This window comes from Neoarius graeffei, chromosome 12 (genome assembly GCF_027579695.1).
Source record: "Neoarius graeffei isolate fNeoGra1 chromosome 12, fNeoGra1.pri, whole genome shotgun sequence".
NCBI lineage: Eukaryota > Metazoa > Chordata > Actinopteri > Siluriformes > Ariidae > Neoarius > Neoarius graeffei.
The window spans coordinates 75,526,301-75,535,796 of record NC_083580.1 but is presented as its reverse complement, the minus strand read 5'-3'; positions in this window follow the sequence as shown (position 1 = coordinate 75,535,796).

The following is a 9,496-nucleotide window of genomic DNA, read 5'->3' as shown; positions in this document are numbered from 1 at the left end:
CCACGAAATATTTGTAGTGGCCTGTGGGGGTATTAAACGCTGCCTTCCATGCGTCCTCTTCCCTGATCCTCATGAGGTGGTAAGCATTATGCAGGTCTAGCTTGGTAAAAATCTGGGCTCCCTGGAGTAACTCAAATGCTGTAGACATGAGAGGTAGGGGAAACTGTTCTTGATGGTGAGGCCATTTAGCCCATGGTAATCAATGCAAGGACGCAAGGATTTGTCCTTCTCCACAAAAAAGAATCCTGCCCCTGCAGGAGAAGAGGAGGGACGAATAATTCCAGCTGCAAGGACTCAGTGATGTATTTATCCATGGCTTGCCTTTCAGAAGGAGAGAGTAAAATCACCCCTTAAGTGGTGCAGTCCCAGGGAGAAGGTCAATTCCACAGTCATAGGGCCTACGGAGAGGAAGGGAAACAGCTTGAGACTTGCTGAACACAGGTTTTAAGTCATTATACTTGGGAGGCATGTTAGAGAGGTCAGGATATTCACCAATGGTGGGCTAGAGCAGCTCGGTGTGAGGGAGGGCAGATCTCAGGCATGACGATAAACAGAATTGACTCCATCCTAAAATGGTGTTGTTAGTCCAGTTGGCATGGGGGTTATGTAGAGTTAGCCAGGGCAGACCAAGAACTATGGGCACATGGGGATTACTCATGACAAAAAACTAGATGGATTCAGAATGGTTGCCAGAAATTCTTAAGGTGACCAGGGCTGTTCTATGGGTGATGGTGGTCAGACCAGTACTGTTAAGGGTCAGGACAGTGAGGGACAGGTTCAGAGCCAGTAGTGGAATCCCCAGGCACTTGGCAGTGGTCGAGCAGATCAGGTTTCTGTCAGCCCCTGAATCAATGAGTGCCTGGAGGTCGTGGGGCTGATTGCCATGGATAACGACCACTGGGAGTAGCGGTCAATTGGTAGGGGTCTGATTCTGGACATGGCCCACCAGGGCCCCTAAGCTCACTGGTGGGCTCTTCCTTTTAAAGGGCAAGATTGGCAGAAATGCCCCAGCTGTCCGCAATAAAAACATGCCCTCATATCCCGATGGCACTGTCATCCTTCAGGTGAGATGCGGACTTGGTCTACCTGCACTGGCTCAGCAGAAGGAATGGGAGTCTGACGGGGAGCAAGACTAGTCAGAGTTCTCTCTTTCACCCGCTGTCTGATCTGGGAGTCAATATGACTGGCGAGGTCCATGAGACCGGGGAGATCAGGTGGCAGTTCTCATGAGACCAGCTCATCCTTGATGGAGTCTGACAGCCCATTCAAAAATGCATCAAACAAGACACTCATTCCAGCCACAAGATGCCTTCAAAGTGTGAAACTCAATCGCATAGTCAAAAGCGGACTGGGCACCCTGCTGCAGCCCCATGATTTCTCTTGCTGCCTCTCTGCCAGACAGAGAGCGATCAAAGGTTCACCTCATCTCCTCTGTGAAATCCTTGAAGCTGGCCCAGCATGGTGCATTGGCATCCCACATAGCTGTTCCCCACTCCTTAGCTTTGCCAGTGAGGAGAGTGATGTAGGCCACTCAGGAACACTCTGTAGGGAAGGCTAGTGGTTGAAGCTCAAGGGTTAGTGAGCACTGAGATAAAAATGATCTGTAGGTACCTGGTTCTCCATCGTATGGCTGTGGGGTGGGAAGTCTCGGCTCTCTGAAGAGGGCTGGAGCAGGAGCTGGAAGAGTGGTAGGTGGAGGGGGTTGTGTAGGAGCAGATGTTACTTGAAGCTGTTGTAGCTGAGTGGCAAGAAGATTGAGAGTGTCAGAGATGGTGACAAGGTTTTGATTCACCTGTTGGATGTCCTGTTGGTGGGTCCCAAGGAGAGCTCCCGGTTTCTGCACTGCTGCTCTTAGTTGGTCGAAATCTGCTGAGTCCATGTTGGCCAGACTGTGCTGTCAGGAGTGGCGAGCTGAGGTGAAGTGAGGATCCAAGAGCAGACTCAGAAAACAGGTAGTGTAAAGAGAAAACTTCTTTAATGAAGTAGATGGCAGAAAGGCAAAGGTACAGTAGGGCTCAGGCAAAAATCGGTAGTCACAAAACAGGCCAGGAGGTCAAAAACACAGAGGAGCAGGTAGACACGATCAGGGACAAAAAAACAGGACAGAAAAATCTTCACAAAAACTGATGAACACAGGGACAAGGGAAATCCAGGCAGAGGTAGCAAAAGACACAATTCAAAAGAACAGGCAGGCAAAAAAACAGGGACAAAAAACTGGACAGAAAAAAACAAGGATAAATTCAGGCAGGGGGAATCAAGAAGACACAATACCAATGAGCTGTAGCGAGGCAAGGAAAGTCTACAAAAGACAGTCTGGCAAATGGAGTAGCTCCAAACAGTTCTTAAAAAGCCCTGGCTGATGGGAGAGGAGTGGTAGCAGGTGTGGGAGTGCCGCTTCAGGAAATGGCCTTCAGCAAGGCAGGACTGAATTCCTGTCCTGGATCCGGCCTGGAAGTCTCACAATCTAAGGCATGGATGGACTGGACCAGACTGTGACAAGAACTTCTTATCTTAGAAACCCAGTTTCTAGATCATTGATTCCTCACTGATACATATTTGCTGTGACACAGACATTAAACTTCACTGATCATTAATTTCAGTACTCCTTTAATTTTGTAACCTTTAAATAAGGTCAAACAGAATTAGTGGTTCCTACTTATTTAATGGTGGACTGCAGCATTTCTGGCCTCTGTGCAGCAAAGGGCGTACCGCCTCCTCTCTGAAGAATATGAGGTTTGAGGATGGATGTTTGTTTCTCCACAAGCGTCCTCAGGTCCGCTTGCCGCCCAGAAGACCGCAGAAGTCGTGCAGCCAACACAGGGACGCCAAGATTTGTCATGGAAAAATGACAAACACCAACACCAGTCTCGTCCTTTTGCAAGAGAAAGAAGGTTTATTGCAGAAACGGACAAGTGATGAGGGTTCGGCACACCCCTCACACCATCCCTTTGTTCTCAAATCTACAACCCCGATTCCAAAAAAGTTGGGACAAAGTACAAATTGTAAATAAATACAGAATGCAATGATGTGGAAGTTTCAAAATTCCATATTTTATTCAGAATAGAACATAGATGACATATCAAATGTTTAAACTGAGAAAATGTATCATTTAAAGAGAAAAATTAGGCGATTTTAAATTTCATGACAACAACACATCTCAAAAAAGTTGGGACAAGGCCATGTTTACCACTGTGAAACATCCCCTTTTCTCTTTCCAACAGTCTGTAAACATCTGGGGACTGAGGAGACAAGCTGCTCAAGTTTAGGGATAGGAATGTTAACCCATTCTTGTCTAATGTAGGATTCTAGTTGCTCGACTGTCTTAGGTCTTTTTTGTCGTATCTTCCGTTTTATGATGCGCCAAATGTTTTCTATGTGTGACCCCGGAGGGTGAATTGAAGGGTCTTGGCTAAAAAGTGTTTAACTACGCCACCTGTGGCCTTGCACCACAAGAGATAATTATACCACAGTATTTCCCCAGACCAGGTTTTAGACAAGAGGGCTCTCCCACACCGGTAAGTAAGTGAATACAGAGACGTGAGGTTTCAGTCTAAATAATGTCAATATTTATTGAAAAATAAACAGTAAAACAGTATTAAAATACACTTTGATTTATTGAATAAAACAGACAAGGCAAGGTATAACGACAGTAAAAAAAGAAAAAAATATAGCACACGAGGGGGAAAGTAAGGGCTGCCACCTGGATTAACAATACTATGTATTAGCAATATAGAGTAAAGCAGCTTCAAAGGTTGGTTACCTGTCCTGGAAAGGTGAGGCTGACACACCAACGTGCTCTGGGTTTCCTGTGCCTACCTACACACACACGGGAAGATACTCAACCGCACACACAGCACAGATACTGCAAAAAGGTGATCACAGCAAACAGTGAGGTGCTCGTTACCACTACAAATAGGTGAGGTGCACGAAAAGGAAGACTCAGACCCGGCGACCTGCCCCGTGGAACCGCCCAGGCTATAGAAAGATCAAGAAGGGTAAGGTAAAACCAACAGTTCGAATCAAACAGCAGCTGAAAATAGCCAACTCAGTTACTAGTGGTGGCAGCCAGTATTTCCCCCACGGCCAACAGCGTTAGACCAACACGTCTACAGCAGCAGCAAACACAAAAAAAAGGCACGCCTAAGCATAGGCTGGAGTGGAGTCAGAAAGACACAAAATAAATAAAATCCAAAGTAATACAAAAAAGGTCAAATACTAAGGGCAATAACTGGACTCACACACGCACAAAGTTAAGCTAGGCAAATCAGCAGTGGCATAACTCTCCATGCATCAGACTCAGACACAAACAATGGCGTCAGGCATCCCAAGCAGTCACAATGTTCGCAGTGTGCTACCGGAACTTTTGTCAAGACCACAAGCGGCAGAGTGCTCCCAACGTCCTCTGGACCAAACCTTCGGTAGTTCAACACTACCCAGAAGCGTTAGATGGTGTACTGCGGATCACCTCCAATAAAAGCAGCGAGGACCGAAGCAGAAATGCGAAAAACCAAGGCTTGTGTGTGACCTGCCGGTGAGTGCAGTTTTATAGATGTAATGCTAATCATGAATGAATAGCCACTGACCTGCTACCTGGGGGTGTGTCAGCTAGGTGCAGACCTACGGTGGCTGCAGGAGGACAACCTACCAAAAGATACCGGTTACATTCTACCCCCCCCCTTTTTGTGTCAGCGTCCCGCCGATTAAGTCAGCTCCTAATAAAGGAGGGTCTAGTAAAGAAAAAAAAAGAAAATGAAAGAGGAACAACTTAATGTAAACCCCAACAGCTCTAGCACCAGGGTTGGAAGACTACTGTAACTCTACTGCTAGAGCCAAGCACCCGGGAGTTCGTAGCCCCATCTACCTTACCCACTGCTGATACCGGCAGGTGGTATGGGTTCCCATGTCTCCCGGCGGTGGTCCGTGAGGTTCTCCGGAGGGCTGGTGTGCCATCCACAGGGTCAGTGTCTGTCAAGGTAGAAGGTTGGACAGAAGTACTGGGGAAGGATTCGGCACTTGCAGGTGGCGCAACCTCTGGGGCTTCTGCCTGGGGAACAGCTAGAGTCCCTTGGTCAGGTTCCGTCGAGGGTCCAGCTGCATCGACACAAACCCAACGTCCGAGCTCATCTTCCTCATTCACAGTGGGTAGGCTGTGAGGTTCTACAGGCATGCTGGGCAACTCCCCATCCTGACTTGGGGGTACTGGTTTCAACATGGTCCAATGCACCGGTCGAGTCCTGGCTAGGTCGTGCCTTGGTGCTATGGAGTACACCACCCCTCCCAGGGGTGGTGCTCAGAGGACTTGATGAATGATTGGACTCCAGGCGTCCTGAATCTTGTTACGACCTCTGACTGTGTGGTCTCGAACATAGACCAGTTGTCCCACCTCCAGCGGGTCACTTTGGGCCTTCTGGTCATGTCGCGCTTTCCTCTGGCCTGTGGCAGCATTCATGCGTTCCCTGGTGCCCTGGAAGGCCACATCAAGGCGCCTCTGGTGCTCCTGCACCCACTCGCTCACCCTGCCAGCTTCGGGTTCCTGCACCCTGCCCAGAAGAAAGTCAATGGATAATTGAGGTTCTTGACCAAACATTAAAAAATGTGGAGACTCATCAGTTGATTGATGAATGGTGGTGTTGTAACTGAACACAAGCTGAGGTAGGTACTCGGGCCAGTGGCTTTTGTGCTCAATGGAGAGCGTGCGGAGTAGGTCATGCATTGTGCAATTGAACCGCTCACATTGGCCATTGCCTTGTGGGTGGTAGGGTGTGGTTCAGGTCTTCTGGACTCCATATAGATCACACAGCTGATGGATGACCATGCTTTCGAAGCTACCGCCTTGGTCAGAATGGAGGCAGGCCGGGACCCCATACCAAACAAACCACTCCCAGACCAGCACGCTAGCCACCGTCGATGCCCTCTGGTCTTGGGTGGGTACCACCTGTGTGAATTTAGAGAACACATCAGTCATGACTAACACATGCTCTTTACCATCACGAGACTGTTCCAGCAGGGTGAAGTCAACTTCCACTATTTGGTTAGGGCGGGCCGCTAGTAGATGCCCCATAGGCGCGTAGAGCTTTGGCTGGGTCGCTTTGGCCAAGGTGCAACGTTCACAACTTTGGCACCATCGCTTGATATTTTCACCCATGCCAGGCCAGTAGCATCATTGCCGTATGAGCTCTGTGGTCCGATCAATGCCCTGGTGCCCATGTCCATCATGGAGTTCCTGCAGCACATCTTCTTTCAGGCAATCCAGCAACAAAAGCTGATGGACATCCTCTCCCCCATCAGGTCGTTGGATCCGGTGATGCAGGAGCCCATGGACATCTACCAGCTTGTCCCACTGCCTCAAGAGCACCTTAGCGGGTCCCGACAACCCATTGCGCACAACAGAGTTTGGTGGCTTCTGTGCACACCAGAAGGGGAGGACAGCACTGATGGTTGGGTCAGCAGCCTGCAGGGCCCTCATATCATCTGTAGTCAGAAAGGGGAGGACAGACATGCTTGCTTGTATCACCTGGAGGGGCTTTTCACGGTGGGCAGCTTGTTGAACAGGGACTGGGAGGACCGTACCGGCTGTGGACGAACTGGTGGTTTCGCAGACCGCAGTGGGGGGCTAGCGAGAGAGTGAATCTGCATTCTGGTTCAGGCATCCAGATCGGTATCGGATGGTGTAATTAAAGGCGGCGAGCTCAGCTACCCATCGCTGTTCAGTGGCGCCCAACTTTGCGGTGTCCAGGTGGCTCAGCGGGTTGTTATCAGTCCAGACGGTACACTGCTGACCCCACAGGTACTTCCGGAACTTCTCAGACATTGCCCATTTCATCACCAGGAACTCAAGGTTCATAGAGCTGTAGTTCTTCTCAGAAAGACTGAGGCTTCGGCTGACATAGGCAGTGGGTCGGATCTTCCCCTCCTGTTCCTGAGACAAGACTGCTCTGAGCCCGATGTGGCTGGTGTCTACCTCGAGAATAAAAGGGAGATTGAAGTTAGCAAAAGCCAAGATGGGTGCATTCACCAACCTGTTCTTCAGCTCTTGGAAGCTTTTCTCACAGGCATCTGTCCAGGCTCCCTCCAGTCTTGGCCCCTGCCCTTTACGTGTCTTGGTCCCAGATAGGTCAGCCACCAGGCGATGTAGGGGGGCTGCAAGCGAGGAAAACCCGGGGACAAATCGTCGATAGTAACCTGCGAACCCCAGGAACGACCTGAGGTCGGAGACATTGGTGGGGTGTGGCCAATTACTCACGGCGAAGAGCTTGCTGGGATCTGTTGCCACACCATCACGGGAGATTATGTGCCCCAGGTATTGGACCTCTTCCCTGAAGAAGCAGCATTTCTCCAGCTTGGCTTTTAGACCTTCTCGATGGAGACGGTTCAGGACCAGGTCCAGGCGGCTTACACGATCGTCTACATTGGAAGAGAAAACAATAATATCGTCCAAATATAGCAACAGTGATTGGCAATGTTGATCCCCAAACAACCTCTCCATCAGTCGCTGAAAGGTGCTTGGGGCATTGCACAGCCCAAAGGGCATTCGATTGAATTCCAATAGCCCAAAGGGCGTGCAAAAGGCATTCTTTGGGCGGTCTCCCTCAGTCACCGGGACCTGGTTGTAGCCACTAGCCAGATCCAGTGTGGAGAACCACCGCGCACCGGACAGGGCATCGAGGGACTCCTCAATGCGGGGAAGCGGAAAAGCGTCCTTCCGGGTCTTGCTGTTCAACATCCGGTAATCCACACACATTCGGAGGCTTCCATCCTTCTTCCTGACCAGAACAATAGGAGAGGCATAGGGGCTACTACTTTCCCGGATGACTTGGCTGTCTAGCAGCTGCCGCAGATGGGTTTTAACTGCCTCGTAGTCTGAGGGCGGGAGACATCTATACCTCTGTATAACAGGCTTGTCATCGAGCAATGGAATGTCGTGTGAAAGAAGATTAGTACAACCCAGGTCACCTTCGAAAGCAGAAAAGACAGGCTCATGTTTCAAAAGCAAAGACCTAACCTGTTCTTGTTCAGAGACTGTAAGTACGGAGAGATCAATGCTCTGGATTTGCTCCCACACCAAGCTAATCTGGCCTGTGTGTGTCTGGAGGCTTGCTGCGAATGTGTGAGTGTAAGGCTTAGCTACCACTTCAATGATTCCTGTTGGCAGGCTTTCAACAGTGACATGTGCTAACTGACCTATAAAGTGACAAGGAGGGAGTGTTGCACGCATCCTACCCACATTGACTACAGGGATAAAGACGGTACCTCTCTGCACTTGGACCAAGGAAGGAGAAATGAGAAGGTCCTCGGGGAGGGAGTCCCTTACTGGCTCTAACAGGACAGGGGTTGAGGCTGCACCGAACTGAGTAGAACAGGTGGCAGCCACCAGCTTAAGGGTGCCACCAGGAATGTGAACCGGTCGTCGGCCCCTCACTTTAGCAACGCCTATCCTAGCCTTAGGGGATCGTGACTGGGCTTTATGGCAATGCTGCAGGGCTTGCTGCCAAGGAGGTGAGGCATGGACCACCGGTGGGAGATTGAAAAGGGCTGGACCATGCTGCCCAAACAGTTCATCGTAACATTCACGGATGACATTCATCCCTAATACTCCAGGCACTGAAGGTTGGGACGACTGACCTAAGGGATCCTTTACAACTAGCCAACTTCGGTGGGGGATGACCTTACCAAGTACTTCAACGGTTAACTCAACGTAGCCAGTATAGGGTATCTCTAAACCATTTGCGGCACGGAGCTGCAGCCAATGACAATGCTGAAGCTGATCTTGGAAGTTCTGCAAAAAAAAGCTTTCTACCATGGTGGACACCATGGAGCCCGTATCTAACAGGTAATTTACCACTACACTGCCTGCCCTGACAGCTACCTTTGGGCACTGACCAAGGAGGGAGGATACGGCTTGATGTGCTGGATTTAGGCCAGGTGAGCCAATGGTATCCCCTTCCAATGTGTGACTCAGCACATTGGAGGGAGCTAGTTTCCCGCTGGGGGTGCAAAGGGGGAATCATCGTGCCTGCTCTGGGGGGCTGGACTACGTGTCGGGATCACTCGCTCATTGTCACACTCTCTGGCATAATGACCAGGCTTCTGGCACCGCCTACAGATCACAGGAGAAGGACGACTAGGCCTTGCTGGACGTGGGGGACCCTGTAACATGCTCAAACTATTGGTAAGTTGATTTATCTGCTCTTGCTGCTTCAACAACATGGCCCTCAGCTTTGCCATTTCCGAACTAGCTGGAGGAACAGGAGCACTCTGCTGGGCCCTGGCACACTGCATCGCACAAAGGGAAGGAACTGAATGACTCCTACCTCAAGCTCATTAGGTCTGCCCTCACGCTCCCACCGAATGGCTGCAGCCCGCACCTCCAACATGGACAGCCCTGGGGTCTGGCGAACCAGTCGTTTTAATTCTCTGAGCAGATCAGAATCAAGAACCTGTTCGACAAATTGATCACGTAACAGCTGGTCAGACTGGGGCACTGAATCAGGGGAGC